General features: G+C 40.3%; 1 long non-coding RNA gene and 1 pseudogene across 1 annotated transcript; both read left to right on the plus strand.

The window, feature by feature from the left end:
- LOC148006206 (polyubiquitin-C-like) overlaps positions 1–21,441 on the plus strand; it is a 1,402,189-nt pseudogene that overhangs the window by 39,720 nt on the left and 1,341,028 nt on the right.
- LOC148006209 (uncharacterized) lies at positions 1,553–20,149 on the plus strand. The gene is made up of 5 exons (XR_015686267.1): positions 1,553–1,694; positions 16,042–16,128; positions 17,212–17,328; positions 17,423–18,884; positions 19,895–20,149. It is a non-coding gene; the product is annotated as an uncharacterized LOC148006209 (long non-coding RNA).

A 21,441-nucleotide genomic window follows, 5' to 3' on the forward strand; every position in this document is an offset into this window, starting at 1 on the left:
TGGATGAGAAGGAAGGGCAGGTGGGGAAATGTCTAGGAAGGAGGGAGGAGAAAGAGAGGTGAGGAAAATCAAGATGGAGACAACAGAGCAGGATGATCCAGGTCCAGGTGGATAGTTTTCCAAAGCATTGTTTAAATTTGGCTTATGAGAAAGGAACAGATTTGTAGAGATAAGAGTACTTGTTTGGTTCACATGGTATAAAAGAAACCAGTATGTTTACTTCCCTTTGACTCATGACCCCAGTCCTCACTCTTTTGTGAGCTACATCTTAAAAGGACAAAGTTTTGCAGTTTGCCATATATTCATAAGTGTATGTTCATCCAAATTACTGGCAGTATTTCATTATTTTTGCCTAAGAAGATGTTGTCTGATTCCTGGCAGCTGTAGTGACTGGTGTTTGCAGGATTCTGGGATTCGGACTGCAGGCCTCCTGATCGCACAGCAAGTTCTTTCAACCTGGGAAGTATCTGTCTAATCACCAGAGCTATAGTTTATAAGGAGGCGAATATAGATTTAAACATGGACACTAAGGGAGGAGAAACACACATGAAAGCATGACAGGCATGAGAGAAGGGGAGGCAGATGTGGGGAGTTGAGCTGTGTAAAGCGAAGACAGAGTGAGCTGGGGCCAAGAACAGATAATTAGAAAAACTTTTAATTAATCAATTAATTAATTAACTCATTAACGTATTCTGTGTCCATATGTCTATATATGTTAGTGTGTGTGTATGGAGACCAGAGGACAAATGAGTGGGGAGGTCGTCCTCCTACCCCATGGATTGCAGTGATAGAATTTGGATCCTCATGGGTGATGACAAGTTCATTTACCCCCTTTTAAAAGTGACAATTTTTATTTTTATTTTTTTGTGTGCGTGTGTATGGCAGGAGTTGTATGTGTGAATGTTGTAGAAATTGTTTAATCCTCACACAGGGTTTCTCCCCTTCCTCTGACTACTTAGTTCCTAGATAAAAGACACCCACAAGCTTTATATTTACATTAATCAGCAAAGGAGCTGGGCAGATATGGATCCTCTTGCTGTTATGTCTGTTTCACAGCCAATAATCCCACTATAAAATTAAATTTCCTATGTCTGGGCTTCTCTTAACTCCAATTAGCCAACCTACCTGACCCATGGAGGCTTCCTCCTCCCTTCACATTCTTTTCCCCTCATAGTTCTTCTCTGATGCCAGAAGTCCTGGAATGCTAAACCCTGTCTCTGTGTCTTCTGCCCAGCTGTTGACTGTTGGCATCTTTATTCACTTATCAGAAATAATTTGGGGAAAAGATCACATCTCATCACTTGGGTCTACTTGTGGACTCTTGTCTCTGTGACAATCAGGCCTTGGGGTTCTGCAGTTAGCATTACAATGCACAGCAACAGACCAAACCACAAAACAAGGAGGTCAGGGGCATCTGGTGGGAGTCAGGTTTCAGTGTATGTCCCAGGTTACATCAGGCTTGGCCACACAAGAACCTTTACACATTGAGTTATCTTATTGGCTCATGAAAAACCTTTTACAGGCTCCTTTGGCCTGGTGCCTCTGCATATGTGAGCTCGCATGTGTGGAGGCCAGTGGACAACCTTGGGTGTTACTCTTCAGGTGCCATCAATAGGACAGGTCGACTTGGCCATCTGGCTAGGAAGGATATGGAGTCTCTGTCTCCCCAGCACAAGTGTGTGCCACCAAACCAGGTTTCTTTATTGTTGTTGTTATTTTAATTTGCTTCTTGTGTTTGGACTCAAGTTTACTATCTGAGTTTCTGGCCCCATGGCATTCTATGTGTGCAGGAGAGGACAAAAAAATGTCTGTGGTAGATGCGTGTATTGTATATGATTGTTCTTGATTCTAGCATAAAACTGAACAGAATGTTCCTTTCTGGCTTAGTCTTGTTTGATCACACTCAAGGTTTAAGAGGAACCTCTTTGTTTTTTTTTTAATTTTTTATTAGGTATTTTTTTATTTACATTTCCATGTTATTCCTCTTCCCGGTTTCCTGTCCATTTGCTCTCCCACTCTTCCAAGAGGGTCTTCTTGCAGGTTTAATTATAGGACAAGGGTTATATAATTCTCTAAACTCCATGATTCATACATTTAAGACTACTAAGTATGTACTTTGTTTCATTTTTTTCCCTTTTGGCACAATCTCAATTATGTAGCTGAAATGTGGAATAAACTACTAATACTAAAATCATTAAGTGTTCTTAAGTTCACTAGGGCACAGGCCAAGAGATTGGAAAAGACTGGATCTGATGCAAATACTGAGACTTTCCTACTGCCTGTGCTGGCCCGAAGGTAGGCAGCTAATCCACAGAGGGCAGCATTTCTCTGGCTATTAAGGACCACGGGTCACTCTGTCTGCTTAGCCGTTCTCTACAGATTTCATTTGACACTATTTTAGTCTACTGTAGAGAAATGACAGGAAGCAACTGCTCCTAGCTTGTCAGCTGCAGGGCACGCTAGGATGGTTTGGTCACTCCCAGCACACTGAGATACCGAGGAGGCACAGTTCCTTAAGCAGAGGATTCTGGTAACTCCTACTGCCAAGTAAGCTGCAAACCTGAGGACGTGGCCTTCATGATCATTCTCTCGTGAGAAAGTAACTTTGTTTATAGGTTAATTAGACAACAGCACATCTAACAGATCGAAGAGTTGGACTGCTGACAAGTTTCTCAGTTTGCAAAGAGGTTTGCATCACTTCGATCCAAGATATTCTATTGGTAGGGAAGCAGCAGCTGGTGAGAACTATATATTGTAGGAAACCTTTATCCTGCTTTGCCTTTAAAAGAAGTTGAAACTGAATAAACTGTGCATTGGCTGACTAGGCTGTGAACCCCCCATATCCAGGTTAATGCAAACCTCACTTGAGACCTCAATGTACTAGACTGTAGCATTGAATCCATTTTTCTGCTTTGGCTCCATAGTTAGTAATGGCACTGCTCAAGAGTTCTCTGAATGAAACACACACGTGCCCAGATGTGCGCATGCACATGCACATGCACACGCACACGCACACGCACACACACACACACGCTCACACACACACACACACACACACACACACACACTTACACACATACACGCACACCAGTTAATTTTGATACACCTCGAGTAAGCCCAATGGCTGGACATTTCTAATCCTCCTGACATCTGGCATACATTTCCCTCTGGTATCCCACTAGGGATCTTTGTTTAAATCTGTGTTTTATCTTTGTTGCTCTGTTACCTTCTGGGAAAGTCTCCACTTTCCCTATAGGGTCCTATTCCCTTCCACCTATATTGTAGGCTGCTTTCTCTCTTGCAGCTCTTAAATCTGATCCTTCTAAATATGGATCATGGTGATTCTCTTCATTCTCCCCTCTCTCAATCCCTTGCCCTGTCTTTCTGTCTTTCTACCCAGCCATTGCTTATATGGCAATTCTTTATTTTCAATTAAAGGACTCCAGGAGCCTTAGGCCTGGAAGTGTGGTTTTTTGGGGAGCCAAAATAAGACAATGCTCAACACCAGATGTTGACCCTTTACACATACATTCTTGATATTAAATTAAGCAACCTTCTCTAAGAATATTGGAATTTGATCCTCAGTACTAGGGAGAGTAAACATAAAGAAGGAAATGGCAGTCATTTTGACTGTGGCCTCGGTTCATATGTTGCTGGCTAGGACTTAGTCACATGCACACTCTTGATTTGAAAGTCACCTAGGAAATATAATTCATAGTTCCCCACTCTGTACCCTATTAAAGATATAGGAAATGTGAAAGGAAGATAGAACATAACAGTACAGACTCTCTCAAAATTCTCTTAGACCTCTGGGTTTGTATTCTATCTATTTAAGCATTCCTGAGTGCTCTGTATTCCTTTAGTGGCCATTCTCTGATGCACATTTTTATCTTCAAGCCATTAAATACAGCTTAAATACAGCCATTAAAACTGTGGTGAAGTGCTAAAATGCTTAAAACATAAAAATGTAACATTTTGATGATCCTTTTTTAGTTATGGTTTTTTGGGGAGCCAAAATAAGACAATGCTCAACACCAGATGTTGACCCTTTACACATACATTCTTGATATTAAATTAAGCAACTTTCTTTAAGAATATTGAAATTTCATTGATAAGTGCCTATTAGCCCAAATTCTTGAATTACCCTAGATGCCTAGAACAAATGAAACTCAAGACGGATGATCAAAATGTGAATGTTTCACGCCTTCTTTAAAAGGGGAACAAGAATACCCTTGGCAGGGAAGAGAGAGGCAAAGATTAAAACAGAGACTGAAGTAACACCCATTCAGAGCCTGCCCCACATGTGGCCCATACATATACAGCCACTCAATTAGACAAGATGGATGAAGCAAAGAAGTGCAGACCGACAGGAGCCGGATGTAGATCGCTCCTGAGAGACACAGCCAGAATACAGCAAATACAGAGGCGAATGCCAGCAGCAAACCACTGAACTGAGAATAGAACCCCCGTTGAAGGAATCAGAGAAAGAACTGGAAGAGCTTGAAGGGGCTCGAGACCCCATATGTACAACAATGCCAAGCAACCAGAGCTCCAGGGACTAAGCCACTACCTAAAGACTATACATGGACTGACCCTGGACTCTGACCTCATAGGTAGCAATGAATATCCTAGTAAGAGCACCAGTGGAAGGGGAAGCCCTGGGTCCTGCTAAGACTGAACCCCCAGTGAACTAGACTGTTGGGGGGAGGGCGGCAATGGGGGGAGGGTTGGGAGGGGAATACCCATAATGAAGGGGAGGGGAGAGGGGGGAGAGGGATTTTTGCCCGGAAACCGGGAAAGGGAATAACACTCGAAATGTATATAAGAAATACTCAAGTTAATAAAAAAAAATAAAAAAAAAAACAAAAAAACAAACAAACAAAAAAGAAAATGTGGTATATCTACACAATGGAATACTAAAAACAAAACAAAACAAAACAAAACAAAACAAAAAAACAACAAAAAAAAGAATATTGGAATTTGATCCTTAGTACTAGGGAGGGTAAACATAAAGAAGGAAATGGCAGACATTTTGACTGTGGCCTCGGTTCATATGTTGCTGGCTAGAACTTAGTCACATGCACACTCTTGATTTGATAGTCACCTAGGAAATGTAATTCATAGTTCCATACTCTGTACCCTATTAAAGATATAGGAAATGTGATAGGAAGATAGACATAACAGTACAGACTCTCTCAAAATTCTCTTAGACCTCTGGGTTTGTATTCCATTTATTTAAGCATTCCTGAGTGCTCTGTATTCTTTTAATGGCCATTCTCTGATCCACATTTTTATCTTCAGGCCATTAAATACAGCATTTAAAACTGTGGTGAAGTGCTAAAATGCTTAAAACATAAAAATGTAACATTTTGATGATCCTTTTTTAGTTATCGTTTTATGTGTAAAGGTATTTTTGCTTGCTTGTATGTCTCTACACCACATTCTTGCCTGGTAACCACAGAGGCTAGAAGACAGCATTGGGTACTCCCGGTACTAGAGTTAAAGACAGCTGTGAATCACCATGTGGGTGCTGCCAGTGGAGCCCTCCATAGTCCTCTGAGAGAGAAGCCATTGCCCTTGGCTGCTCAGCCATCTCTTTGGTCCCAACCATTTTTACATGGGTTGTTCAGTAACATTAATACAGTGTGCAACAGACATTACCACCATTCGTCAGTAAATCCCTTTCATCTTGAGCTAAGATGCTCCTGTTATTATCCCAATCCCAAAACACACTCTCCTATTTTCAGTATCTCCTAAATACTTGAAGTATCTGGTCTGAGTGGGATGGGAGAGCAGTTTACCTTTACAAATGACTGCTTTTCGTACCATCTTGTTTTCATGACCATGCTGTTGCACATCCTAAATTTCCTAAGTCTAAATAATATTTCATATGTGTATGTGGCATGTTTTGTTTTTTGATATTATATCAATGTATATTTGGGATTGTTTTCACCTTTTAGCTACTATGAATGCTGCTGTTGGGAATACAGGTGTACAGATAAATGTTTCATTATGAGCAAGTGGACCATGACATCAGATGAAGAACTCAGAAGGTTTAGAGATCTCAAACACCATGAATCTCAGAATTGATAATGGTAGGAATGAGGCCATTGCCTGCTCTAGAACATGTAACCAGGACACCACATTGAGAAGACCAGGACTATTAGTCACGTAGGAAAAAGACCTGGAGTCCTTCCCCATGCAAATAGAGCATCACTAGCTTCTCAAAAAGATCCAGTGGGAAGCATCTTCCCTTGGATCCCATCTACTCCTCCAAAAGTATATTTCCTATTCACATTTAATAAAGTACAGAAGCTATGTTACCTAGAGTAATCTGAGAGTGTCTGTTTTACTGATCTGTAACTCTTGGGAAAGAGCTTTCTCTCCAGAAGCTGTCATCAGAAGCTTTCATCTGGACCTTGGCGCAGCCTCCTGCCATCAGCAAAGCCTACTGCTGCTAATGCCACCCTGGCACTGGCACTGGCACTGCCACAGTAGCAGAGGAGACACAGGACCCTGGCTACCTCTCCTGTATTGTCCTCCCAAACCTCCCCGCTTTCCTTGCAAGAGCTGTTAACACTCTGCCCATTTGCTGCCAGACCAGAGACCCCAGGAATCAACTCAATCCATTTTCACCAAGGGCCACATCTACTTTGAGTTTGGGTCTATACTCAGAAGTGGACATAGATAAAGTAGTGCTGTAGTAATGATTTGGATTTCTGCCATGCTTTTTCCCACAGTGGAAGCATCATTATATCCTCTCACCTATTTCCTCTCTTGGGAGATGAAAGTAAGAGGATCAGGAATTCTGGCTATTTGGGTTACATAGAGTCTGACTCAAGGGAAAAAAGGACTGAGGAAAGAGTTAAGTGGTAGAGCACTTGCTTAGGGCACACATGACACTGGATTCAATAGTTAGATTATGCCCAACACCCTGAACCCCAGTACCCATCCGTTTGGGTGTGAGGAGGCCTCTCCTAGGGGTTTTGTATGATTGGTGACTGAGAGCATATTTTCCTGTGCTTATTGGCCATCCATACATCAAACCTGTTAGATTACTTTTTCAGTGATGATAAAATTAGTTTTAAGTAGCCTATATCTTTATCTCTTATTGCATATAATTTCACATACTTTCTTCCATTTCGTAAGTTGCCTTTTCACTGCTGTGTGATTTGATGCACTTTTAACTTAAATATTTATTTTCTTAATGTGTATGAGTGTTGTGGATTGGTTGTAATGCTATTTGTGTTCATTTGGCTCCCAAAAGCACATGGGAACCACATGTCTGCCTGTAAGACTCTGAGGGTCCTTACTCCTAGTAGCCTCTGATTGGTAATAAAGTTGCTGGTTGCCAATGGCTAGGCAGGGAGACAGAGGCGGGACTTGGGAATCACCATTGCCAGGGAAAGTGAAGGTCCTGGCCTGAGAAATGTAGGACAGGGAGACAAAGACACAGAGACACTGACAACATGTAAGAGTTGGAGATCAAGGCGCATGAGGGCTGCAGGCTGGGGTCTGTGGCTGCCAGTATTGAATATAGGCTTCAGTAAAAAATAATTAAAGCATATGGGAGGGGAGACTGTTTTAGTTGCAGGGATGTTTAATGGGTCCAGACATTTCGATGTTTAAAGTATATTAAATAGAAGGCTCTGAGTGTGTGTGTGTGTGTGTGTGTGTGTGTGTGTCTGTGTGTCTGTGTGTGTGTCTGTGTCTGTGTCTGTGTCTGTGTGTGTTTCATTCGAGAATCCAGAGCATTTTGGCGGGCGGTGAGGATTGTGATTGTGTGCTGTTGCCACCGGCGGCATCATTTGAGTGCTGGTATTTATAAATTCAACATACAAATATTTGACTACATGTTTTGTAGAGGCCAGAAAATGTTGCATATCCTGAAACTGGAGTTACAGATGGTTCCAAGTTGCCTTGTGTGCGCTGGATACTAAACCTTAGTCCTGTGCAAGAGAAGCAAGTGTTCTCAAGTGCTGAACCATCTCTTCAGCTCCAGTTTTTCCTTTTTCTCCCCAAAAGTTTAATTAAGAGTTTTAGTTGGCACACAAAATCATGGGATTTATTCTTGTCATGGACCCCCTTCTGCTTTCATAGTATTACGTCTAAGTATTTTCTAGTTTATCTACTTTGTTGTGAGTATATGTTCATATCATATCCAAGAAATCATTAACAAATCCACTGTCAAAATATTTACCTATTTTCTTTTTCTTGAGTTCAGTAGTTTTGGTCTTATGTTTAAGTCCATTTTAAAATCTATTATGAATTAATATTCATATATAGTGTAAGCTAATGGTCCATCTTCTTTTGCATGTGATATCCCAGTTTCACTAACTCTCTTCATTTAAAAGACTGTCCCATTGATTTCTTATGGAGAAGCCCCTTTAAATACAGATGTCCCTGGATTGCACTATACCTTAAGGTCCTCAGTTGTAAGTAACTGCCTAAGTAGGAAACTGATGGCTAAGGTAAGGGGGAAAGGTACTGAGAAGAGAGATAAGTGTGGGCCCAAACCCAGCTTATCTCTCCTTGTCTAAGAGTGGCCCAAGGTTGCTTTCTCTACATTTTTGGCACATTATATGTTATGTCATACAACTAAAATGGGCACAATAGTGAACTCATTGTACATTTGTTTTAGTTAACAAATATTTCTTAAGTGAGGGTAAGGTAGCATTTTGTATCTGTATATGACCACAGCAATGAGACTGAATAAAGTCACTCAAAGCAGTTACACTTACTTGTTTTGGTTATTGGTTTGTTTGAAATAGGATCTAACTACAATAGCTATCTAGCCTCTGTTGGCTTGAACTCAGAATGCTCTTGCCTTAGCTTCTTCCTGTGTTCTGGGATTACAGGTGTGACTTACTGTACCTGGCTTGTTCTTCTTATGTCTCCTCCCCACACCACCGCCATTACCACTCCTAGGTAGCCCAAACCAGCCATAACTGTTCAGCTTCAGTCTTCGGAATGTTGAAATTACGGAGGTGTGGGAGGGCAGGCAAGCTTCAGTTTCTTTCATTAATACTTCATATCTTTAGGAGTTACAAATGCCATTAGCTGTATTTGGGAGCATTTTGTCAGGGTGTGATAAATGAGCTCTTTATTATTTATTGTATAAGTAATTTTCTTAGTAAATATATAAAATGCCACTTTTGCAAAACCTGATTGTTCCTAATGAAGATAGTTCCTTTGACAAACATTAAAATTAAAAATCAAATATGGTAGTGTATGCCAAGACCTAGTCTGAGTCAGTAGGATAACTTTGAGTTCTAGGCCATCCTTGGCTATAGAGACCCTATGTCAGAAAAACCAAAAAATAAGCAAAATTAAGTAAAGCTTACCAATGCCCACGTAAGGAGACAAAAGGAAGTTTTTTTATGGGGTGTGAGAGGCCTCTTAACATGTACATTGAAGTCCAGAATGACCTGCTACTGCTGTGCCCATCAAGAAGGACACATGCTTTAGTAATCCTGTAAGTCAAGAAGCCTATTGTAAACATTCTAAATCCATGCTGCTCTACCATTCCCCTTCCATTGAAGGGAAGCCAGCTGGCTGACTGTTGTGGTATGTTGAATGGAACAGGGCTGAGTTATACTTTATAGTCACTGATTGGCTGACCTTTAATATTTTTGCCTTAATATTTCTTTACAGTTTTAGCTTACAGAACCTTTCAGTGGTTGAGGCACTTTGGGCAACTTTCCTAGAGTCATATGAAAACAAAAAGTAAGAACTGTGTGGTACCTGAGAGCCTGGTTCCTGGTTGAACTAAGGCTAGAAATCCCGGTGACACTGAAGAGACAGTAGGCATTTCGCCTGACTCCTGGGAAACTAGGCAGATCACAAGCCCACAGCTTTCCATAGATTCATGGCCATCAGTCACAGAAGGGTAATGCCTCAAGTTTGTCCACAGGTAGAGGACATGGCCTGTGCTCTCATAGACTCAAGACAGATCTCCATTTTAATGAGGTACCAAAGGCATGGAGGCTTAGCCAATAACCTTTCCTTCCTAGATATTTCACCCTTCAAAAGGTACTTAATCGCAAGTCCACCCTAAGAAGTGGGGTACGCTTTTAATCATTCACATTTCACCATGCCGATAAATATTGTAAAACCATGGATTGCCTCATTATATTGGGTTCGCAATGGTGAGCCACAGAGAAGGTCTTAGACTACAGAGCTAGCATCTAATCTCCTGCAGAAGGCCTCCCTGCTCTCCCAACCACAGCAACCACCACAACCAAGCCAAAGCAAGCACCCCCTCACCAAGCCAAAGCCTCTCCTCAAAGGACCAGCTAGAGGCCCCCTTCTTTCCCCTTCAGCCCGGGACTAGATCCAGTTCCATGTGCCCCAACTCCATTCTCAAGTCTTCTGTGGCATTCAGGGGTACCTGGATGCCTAAGAGCACAAGAACCAGACAGCCCCTGCCTTGGTGCAGGCCCAAGGAACCTCCCCAATCCCTCAGGTGGCTCCAGCGGTCCTGTGCCTCAGACTACATTTCATCATCCCCAGAGCAGTGTCCCTTGACTTCCCATACAACCACTGGTCGATGGGGTAAGTGCAGTCATCTCCCACATCCCGCCTAGTGTAGCCTTGCCCTGTGGCAGAGTGGACATGGGACTCACGCAACCCTACACTGAGGAATTTTACACTATTTTTATCTGACTTGTTTAAATCAGTCTCATCTGTTCAAAACTCTTTTACTTTTAAACCTTGAGGAGACTCTATTCAGAACTTAAATCTAAAACTTAAATAAGAAAAAGACTGCTAAAGACAGGATTAAACAATGGAACCCTCCTTGCTTGACATATTTACGTTCAGTTCTCTTGACTCTGGTCACATCTCTACCTAACATCCACATATGGCCCACATGGGGATTTTCTGATCACTAGTCAGTCACATTTCTTGTTAATAGGTGAAGAGATCTGAGGCTCACTGCTCTTGAATATACCCTGTATAATAGCTAAGGTGGCAGTCCTTTGATTAAGATCTGAGCTGAGGTCTTTCATTAGTAAATTCTTTCCATTGTGTCTCCTGTAGCGGTTGGATGGTGCCTTTAAGTAACTTTATGTTTTGTATAGTTTTCAAAGGGATTCTAAGTCTGTTCCAATATGATTTTTGCTCTGCACTGGCAGGATAGAATCCTGTGATAAATCACTAAAGTGTTTTGAGGACATTCCCCAAATGATGGGCATAATGTGTTGTAGATTTATGAGTTCATGTCTAATTTACTTTTAAGCTTAAGTTTTTGACATCATCATTGATAGTTTCTCTGTTAATGCTGCAGAGTACAGAGAAGTTGTGGGCTGATTTATTTTGTGCATTGTATTTTAGACACTGTTTATCACTGATGCTCACCTGAGATGAGCAAACACCATACAATTAGCTTTGGAAACCCAATCACCTCAAGCAAGGTGGTTTTTACCTACAAGTCTAGCTTTATAATTGATGACTTGCCAATACAGAACCATTGCTTCCTAATGAGTCAACATAGTAAAGAGGACACATTGTAATTGCAAAAGTTGCTTGGAACAGGAAGAAAAACCTCAGTTTTTGAACTATGCCTCATCATGTTATTTGTATCCTAATCCATTGCCCTCTTCCCTTTAGACAAAGTCTTATTTAAATAAACAGACAAGTCTTGTGGAGTGGGGAACCTCTCTATAGATAAGACCACAGAGACATCGATAAACTATTTCTTTTCTGGTGATCGCTATGGATTAGCAGAAATTTATGCTTTTATACCATGACACCTCATTGAGTATAATCCTATAAATGATTTGTAGTATTTTTCCACATACTACATGGTTCTTGTTGCTATCAATGAGGTCCAAATGCTGGAGTTTTTCCATATACTACTTTTAGGAGAGAATTTGTGATATATATGTTCAGAGTATGAGTCTGAATTTTCAGAATTTTTTCTATTAAAAATGTTTTATTTTATTTTAATAATATGCCTGTGTATGTAGTAGCTGCTTGGTGGTGATGGTGGGTATGCACACACGGGATTGAAGGTGCTGGCATCCAGAGAGTGTGTCTGAGCTCTTGGAGCTGGGTCAGGTGGTTGTGAGCTGCTAGATGTTTTTGCTTTGGCCAAACTCTGATCCTCTGCAAGAGGATATTCTCTTCTCTACTGAAGCATCTCTTCAGTCCTGGAAAAAAACTTTTTTGTTCATTTTCCTTGTTTGTTTTTTGTTTTTGTTTTTTTTCTTGGAAACAGGTTCTCACTATGTGTTAGTTTTTTGTCTAAGCTCCACTCCCACAGTTACTTGGTAACAGCCAGGTATGCCTGGCACTGTAAAAGGGGGTACTTGTCCCCTCGTCATTCTCTTACTCTCTTCCTTTCTTGCTTCTTGTTCTTGCCCTGCTTCCCCTCTTCCTCTTTGTCCCTTCTCTCCCCATTCTCCTTCCCCTGTTCCTCCACATACTCATGGCCGGTCTTTACTCCTCTCCTCTTCTACTCTTCTCTCATTAAACATTTCCACATGGAACCTTGTTGTCCCATTGAGGTTTGTCTGGACGCGAAATGAGATTTCTACCCCAACATTATGTAGTCCTGGCTGGACTGAAACACTCTTTGCTACCCAATCACATGTACAGTTAATGCCAATTTGATATATGTTCATGATAATACTTGAGTATGTGAAACAAGATTCTTGTTGGTTTCAGTGAAATATGAACGTGTACATATGAATATGCTCTCCATGTTTATGTGAGCTCAATCTAGGCTATAGTCATCATAAAGGAGGGAAGCTCGATTGAGAAAATGCTTCCCCATAAGATCAGGTTGTAATCAAGCTTATAGGGTGTTATTTCAGTGATTTATACAGGAGGGCCCAGGCTGTTGTGCGTGTGGCCACCCCTGGCCTGGTGGTCCTGGGCTGTATAAGAAAGCAAGCTGAGGAAGCCAGTAAGCAGCACCACTGGTTGACCACTGTACCAGTTCCTGCTTCTAGGTTGCTACCATGTTTGGGTTCCTGTCCCAAGTTCCTTCAGTGATGGATTACCAAGTGGAAGTGTAAGGCAAATACACTCTTTCCTCTACAACTTGCTTCAGTGTTTCATCACAGTGATAATAACCCTAACTAGGGCAATGAGTATCAATGCAAGTGTGGAGAAATGTATCACTTGCCTTGTATTTGGCCTTTTAGTAGAAGTTGTCGGGGGTTTAATTTCTGGAAAACTTGATTTGTTTACTTCTAGTTTGTTCTTATTTCTTTTTTTTAAATTAATTTATTTATCTTATGTATGTGAGTATACTGTCACTCTCTTCAGACACACCAGAAGAGGGCATCAGATCTCAGTACAGAGCTGATCTGAGCTACCATGTGGTTGCTGGAAATTGATCTCAGGACCTCTGGAAGAGCAGTCAGGGCTCTTACCCACTGCGACTTCTCTCCAGCCTCAGTTCTTATTGGTAATATAGAGATCAGTATATTTGGAAGATTCTTCAACTCCAGTTCTCATTCCTTTCGTGTGGGGTTTGTTAAAATTATGGCTGCTCTTCAGCCACTCCTCTGGAGTTGACAGATTATTCTCAGAGAGGAAAGAATCCCATTGGGGAGAAGTAGCAGGTATTTATAAATGTTGTTCTCTTCAGATATTTATTTCACTAATTTCCACTACTAGGGAAGTGACTTTGCCTTGGGACAATGTTTTATAGAAAACACAGTTTTAGTTTCTTGTGGGACTTGCTTGGTTTTGCGTTTTTCCTTAATTATTGACACTGAACCGACAGCCTCTTCAATGACAGGCGAGTGCTGCACCCCTCATGCATATCCATATCTTTCTCAGTGTCAGACTTGATACCCTCCTTGTTACACCATCAATAATGATTTTCTCACTGGCTTTTCACAGCAGAAATTTTAGTGAGCATACCGTGCTCTTAAATGAATAATCAAATGAATTGTTATTAATTTTTATTTCTCATTTATTTTTCTTTTATTTGTTCATTTTTTTAAGAACTGAGACTAGGCTTCTGTAATTGAGGCTGGTCCTCAGTTCATTATGTACATGGGGCTGGCCTTGAACTTCTGATTCTCCTCATTGTACCTCCCAGACACTGAAATTAAAGGTGTAATACACCATACCTGGCTTTAAGTTTGAAGATATATTTTATTATTTGTAGAGAAATCGCAAGAGGACACTGTTCCCAGCTTGCCAGCTTGCAGGCAACCTAGGGTGTTTCTCATTCTAAGCAAACTGAGACCAAGGAAGCAGACTTTCTCAAGCAGAGAATCCTGGTGCTCTGCCAAGTAAGCTGCAAACCTGAGGAAGAGACCTTCCTGTTGCTTTTCCCATGAGAAAGTAACTTTGTTTATAGTTTAATAGACATCTTGATGGGAAGCATGGTGGTGAGCAGAAGCACAGAGAGAAAACTGGATAAACAACATTCTTTACCTCTCAAAGCTTCCCTCCTGGGACATGTTTCTTCCAGCAAGGCCATATCTCTTAATGCCTTCCAAACAGCACCACACAGCTAGGTGTCTAAATATCAGAGTCTGTGAGGACATTCTCATGCATATGACTACATGTTGTTACATTTAATGACTGCCACATACACATTTGCAGAATGTTCAAATCATTTGCTGTTAAAAGTATGTGTATAGATTCAGAGTTTCTTTGAACCAGTCATTATGCAATAGGAATTTCTTTGGCTCTTAATGGATGAAGACTAGCAAATAAACCTCTTAAGGAGAATTTATGAGATACATCTGGCAATTCTGGGCTTGATATGGAACACACCATGGAACACCCTGGTACCCGCCTAGAGCAAATTTAAGAACAAAGTCCACAGAATTAGTAATTTATTCTCAGGGCCTTTTACATAGGCCCCTAAAACATTTAAATTGTCTTTCTCACACTAGGGACTTAGCTGAAAACGTCCGTGTGTCTTTAGTCATTTTTCATGTATATAATATGTTGTTAATACAAATGTGAGAAAGAGAAACGAAATCAAAAGGCATTTCAAAAACTAAGAATCATGTGTGTGGAAAAAATATGTTTTAAGATTAAAGATTCTTACAAATCTTACCAAAGCTAGTTTGACTTTGATAGTGAAGGCTTCATATAATAGTCTTTGATATAATCTTAGAGAATTACAGAAAGCAATGTAAATGCTGCATTAATTTATGAAAGTTAATACAGTGGTGGCCTAACTTGTACCTGGAAAATTTAACTTTGTGCCTCTTGTGATCCAACAATGACTTAACTAGTTAGTCCCTGGCTGGAAGCTTGAGACATGCCAGGATCTGGTAATCTTGGTGTTGTATAGTACAGTTAAGTGTTGCATTAAGAATGCCAGTGTTTTCTGTCCTCTGACCTTGTCTTCCCTTCTCTGCCCTCATGGCTCTGCTCTTGTCTGCCTGCTTCTACCCAGTCTCCAGGCCCTCACCGCCCCCAAACCTTCTTACCCCTGATCTCTTGCATGTAATCATTTCTCAAGAGCACATCTTGGCATGGGTCTGCAGTAAGTAATACTCCCTTAATGTATTTCGTTTCAACCTCATGTATTAAATTTGTTATCACACTAAGAAGTCCCTTATGTAGATCTTTTAATGAAGTTCTTGGTGGTGAATTTGCTTAGTAGATGTATTATACTATGTGTGTTTTCTTGAGTTGTTTGTATGACACAGTTTAAGAGTCATTTTAGGTCAGATGATGAAGGAAATATTTTAATAGATTGTTTAACTAATTAATGGTAATGAGTAAGTGACAGTTGGATTTATTGATGTTTTATGCAAAGAGGATATTAAGTGTTATTCAGGAGGGCATAGATTCCCCATTGACCCCTCTTACAAGTAGAAAGTTGGAAAGTGTTCAAATATGAGACTAAAAGTGTAGGGAGGATGTTCTCTGGACAGACTGCACTGATAAAGCAACCTGAAAATAACACATTTTGATAAGGTTTACTTGGGATTATACTTTTGTCTTTCGTTAATTGGACATTTGAGTTTTCAACTTTCCCGTTTCCCTTGATAAAATATCAATGAAGAGTAGGTTATGGTATAAAACTGACTTATTTTTTTTCTCTCCATACAGAATCTCTGCCTACCATGAGGAGGTGTTGTTGGAGGACGAAATCTGAAAATCATGGCTGGGAAAAAGGCTATGTTTTAATGAATAAAGGTATTTACATATCCAGATAATTTTTGTTCATTTTAGTTTACAATATGGCTTCAGGTAGAATACATTTTCAATGCTCAAAAATTCTAACCTTTAAAGTTAATTTTACTCTCAAAAATTTTGTTCAGAGGAAGTAGATATTCTTGCACAGAACAATTTAATATATTTGTGTTTAGCTCAGCATTGCTAGTAATACTGAGAATTAGGAAAAACATATAAGTATCTAGTACAAAGTGTTATTAGTTAATCATCTGTATATAGCAAACCATTTTCTTTTTATGTTTCTAATTTTTGAAAAATACAAAGAATATAAAAAAAATTTACTAATCAGTAAAAGTAAGTTGTTTGCAGTTTGGACGAAGTATACCACTAGTTGTCACCTATAGCTTCACTTTAAAGGCAAACTAATCTTTACGCTATTAATCTTGCCAATCCATGTACTTGGGAGATCTTTCCATCTTCTGAGATCTTCTTCAATTTCTTTCTTCAGAGGCTTGAAGTTCTTATCATCCAGGTCTTTCTCTTGGTTGGTTAAAGTCACACCGAGGTATTTTATATTATTTGGGACTATTATGAAGGTGTCATTTCCCTAATTTCTTTCTCTGCTTGTTTTTCTTTTGTGTAGAGGAAGGCTACTGATTTGTTTGAGTTAATTTTATACCCAGCCACTTTGTTGAAGGTGTTTATCAACTTTAGTAGTTCTCTGGTGGAACGTTTGGGATCACTTAAGTATACAATCATATCGTCTCCAAATCGTGATATTTTGACTTCTTCCTTTCCAATCTGTATCTGTTTGATCTCCTTTTGTTGTCTGATTGCTCTGGCTAGAACTTCAAGAACTATATTGAATAAGTAGGGAGAGAGTGGGCAGCCTTGTCTAGTCCCCGATTTTAGTGGGATTGCTTCAAGTTGCTCTCCATTTAGTTTAATACTAGCTACTGTTTTGCTGTATATGGCTTTTACTATCTTTAGGTATGGGCCTTGAATTCCTGTTCTTTCCAGGAACTTTATCACGAAGGGGTGTTGTATTTTGTCAAAGTCTTTCTCAGCCTCTAATGAAATGATCATGTGGTTTTTATCTTTCAGTTTGTTTATATAGTGGATTACGTCGATGGATTTCCGTGTGTTAAACCATCCCTGAATCGCTGGAATGAAGCCTACTTGATGATGATGGGTGATTGTTTTGATATGCTCCTGGATTCGGTTTGCAAGAATTTTATTGAGTATTTTTTGTTGATATTCATAAGGGAAATTGGTCTGAAATTCTCTTTCTTTGTTGGGTCTGTGTATGGTTTAGGTATAAGAGTAATTGTGGCTTCCGAGAAGAAATTCGGTAGTGCTCCACCTGTTTCAATTTCATGGAATAGTCTGGATAGTATTGATATGAGGTCTTCTATGAAGGTCTGATAGAATTCTGCATTGAACCAATCTGGACCTGGGCTCTTTTTGGTTGGGAGACTTTTAATGACTGCTTCAGATTCAATGCAATCCCCATCAAAATTCCAAGCCAATTCTTCATAGAGTTAGACAGAACAACTTGCAAATTCGTCCGGAATAACAAAAAAGCCCAGGGTAGCTAAAACTATCCTCAACAATAAAAAGACTTCCGGGGAAATCACTATCCCTGAACTCAAGCAGTATTACAGAGCAATAGTGATAAAAACTGTATGGTATTGGTATAGAGACAGACAGATAGACCAGTGGAATAGAATTGAAGACCCAGAAATGAACCCACACAGCTATGGTCACTTAATTTTTGACAAAGAGCCAAGGAAAAAAGATAGCATTTTCAGAAAATGGTGCTGGATCAAATGGAGGTAAGCATGTAGAAGAATGCAGATCTATTCATTCTTATCACACTGTACAAAGGTTAAGTCCAAGTGGATCAAGGACCTCCACATCAAATCAGATACACTCAAACTTATAGAAGAAGAAGTGGGGAAAAACCTCGAACACATAGGCACTGGAGAAAATTTCCTTAACAAAACACCAATAGCTTATGCTCTAAGATCAAGAATCAACAAATGGGATCTCATAAATCTGCAAAGCTTCTATAAGGCAAAGGACACAGTTGTAAGGACAAAATGGCAACCAACAGATTAGGAAAAGATCTTTACTAATTCTACGACCAATAGAGGGCTTATATCCAAAGTATATAAAGAACTCATGAAATTAGACTGAGGGAGACAAATAACCATAATAAAAAATAGGGCTCAGAGCTAAATAAAGAATTCACAGCTGAGGAATGCTGAATGGCTGAGAAACACCTAAAGAAATGTTCAACATCTTTAGTCATAAGGGAAATGAAATCAAAACAACCCTGAGATTCCACCTCACACCAGTGACTGGCTAAGATCAAAAACTCAGGTGACAGCAGATGCTGGTGAGGATGTGGAGAAAGGGGAACACTCTTCCATTGTTGGTGGGATTCCAGACTGGTACAACCATTCTGGAAATCAGTCTGGAGGTTCCTCAGAAAATTGGACATTGAACTACCTTAGGACCCAGCTATACCTCTCTTGGGCAGATACCCAAAAGATACCCTAACACATAACAAAGATACTTGCTCCACTCTGTTTAAAGCAGCCTCATTTATAATAGTCAGAAGCTGGAAAGAACCAGATGCCCTTCAACAGAGGAATGGATACAAAAAAATGTGGTACATCTACACAATGGAATACTACTCAGCTATCAAAAACAATGACTTTATGAAATTCATAGGCAAATGGATGGAACTCGAAAATATCATCCTGAGTGAGGTAAGCCAATCACAGAAAAACGCACAAGGTATGCACTCATTGATAAGTGGATATTAACCCAAATGTTTGAATTACCCTAGATGCACAGAACACATGAAGCCCAAGAAGGATGACCAAAATATGAATGCTTCACTCCTTCTTAAAAGGGGCTCAAGATAACCCTTGGGAGGGAATAGGGAGGCAAAGTTGAGAATAGAAACTGAAGAAACACCCATTCAGAGCCTGCCCCACATGTGGCCCATACATATACAGCCACCAAACTAGATAAGATGGATGAAGCAAAGAAGTGCATGCTGACAGGAACTGGATGTAGATCTCTCCTGAGAAACACACCCAGAATACAGCAAATACATAGGCGAATGCCAGCAGCAAACCAATGAACTGAGAATGGGACCCCCATTGAAGGAATCTTAGAAAGGACTTAAAAAGCTTGAAGGGGCTTGAGATCCAATATGAACAACAGTGTCAACCAACCAGAGCTTCCAGGGACTAAGCCAGTACCCAAAGAGTATACATGGACTGACCCTGTTCTCCAACTGCATAGGTAGCAATGAATAGTCTAGTGAGAGCACCAGTGGAAGGTGAAGCCCTTGGTCCTGCCAAGGCTGAATCCCCAGTGAATGTGATTGTTGGGGGGAGGATGGGGAGGGGAACACCCATATAAAAGGTGAGGGGGAGGGGTAAGGGGGATTTTGTTCTGGAAACCAGGAAAGGGACTAACAATTGAAATGTAAATAAGAAATACCCAAGTTAATAAAGATGTAGGGGTTGGGGATTTAGCTCAGTGGTAGAGCGCTTGCTTAGGAAGCACAAGGCCCTGGGTTCGGTCCCCAGCTCCAAAAAAAAGAACCAAAAAAAAAAAAATAAAGATGGAGAAAAAAAAAGCAAACTAATCAAAATAGTGTAAAAAAACATGAAATTTTATTTGTAAGTGTGCTGGGACTTTAAAGTTATTTTTGTGGCAGGGAGTTGTACCTACTGTTTATTGGAATGTCTTTTCTTGGTTGTAGGATGAGCACCTGGCTGCTTTTCCAGAAGCTGGAGGAACCTGTTTGTTCTGTTAAGCAGGAGGATGGGACACTGCAATATTTAGGGGAATTGCTATCTATATTAATGGTTAGAGATGTTGAGTGCTTTTTACTGGTTTTTTGCCCAATTTTATCATGAACTTTTTAAGATTAAGAAAATTTTGTTTTAAACTTCAATTACTTATAGTCTGACTTATTTGCTTTTCTGTGGCAATAATGAAATACCATGACCAAGTCAGTTTATGGAAGAGTTTATTTTTGTTGGGCTTCCATGAGACCATCATGGCAGGGCGCTGAGAGATCACATGTTAAACCCCAAATATGAAGCAGAGAGAGTGAACAGGAATTGGGGCTAGTCAATATATACTAGCCTCAGAGCTAGCCCCTAGCAAGGTATAGCCTGTAAAGTCACCACCAGGGTTCAGACATTTGAGCCTATGGGAGATATTCTCATTCAAACCACCACATTTCCCTCCCAGGCTCCAAAGGCCATGGTTATAATATGAAGTATATTTAATCCTACTTCAGATGTCCCCATGATCTCCCACAGTCTCGATAAAACCCTGTGAATTTGAAAAGTGAATTAATTTCAACATACAATGGAAAAGATATATATTACTATTTCCTAAAAGGAGGAATGGGGGCATAGACAGAAAACGCTGGACCAAGAAAGACTGATAAGGCAGCATGTAAACATCAAGTCCCCTAGGTCAGACTTCCCACCTGTGGGTCATGGCCCATTTACAGGGGCTCCCTAAGTCCATCTGTAAACAGATATTTACATTATGATTCATGACAGTAGCAAAATTACAGTTATGAAGAAGCAACAAAGATAATTTTATGGTTGGGGTTCACCACAACACAAGGAATTGCATTAAAGGGTCACAGCATTAGGAAGGTTGAGAACCAGTGCTCTAGCTTAATATCTGATATCAGAGGCTTAGATGGCACCATCCCTCCATCTTTCTGCCTGTAAAACATATCTCTTCCAGGCTGGTTCTATCCCATGTAAGCAACTCTCCCTGGCAGAAATCACAGCTTTGGCGCTTCCAACACCGTGGAGTCTGTACAAGTATCCCAGGCTTCACTTCATCTCTCAGGGTCTTCATGCAGGAACTCAGGATTAGGGATGGCCCTGAGGTCCTTTGGGGTGCATGCTTGTATTTTCCTAGAGAAAGTTCTGTTTTTTCTTGCTTGAGAATGGGTACATACATAGCAGAGAACATTTTTAGATTTGTCAAAGAAGGTCAGGAAAGGGCCATAATTGTCAGTCTAGAAAGGGTATCACCGAGTTACCCCTTTGTATTGGTTGCCTCTTCTGCCAGCTCTATCTACTCTTCCTGGGTCTAGTCTCTGGAATGAATGAGTAGTTTGTCTTGTGGGTTGGAAATTTTAATTTTTATATGGTTTTAGCTATGAACTCCCTGTCTGAAGACTTATCTGCTGTGGTGATTTGAGTAGCAATGACCACCATAGGCTCATATGCTTGAATCCTTGTCGTATAAGGAGTGGCACTATTAGGAGGTGGG

The sequence above is a fragment of the Rattus norvegicus genome, chromosome 4 (genome assembly GCF_021556685.1).
Source record: "Rattus norvegicus strain SHRSP/BbbUtx chromosome 4, alternate assembly SHRSP_T2T, whole genome shotgun sequence".
Lineage (NCBI taxonomy): Eukaryota > Metazoa > Chordata > Mammalia > Rodentia > Muridae > Rattus > Rattus norvegicus.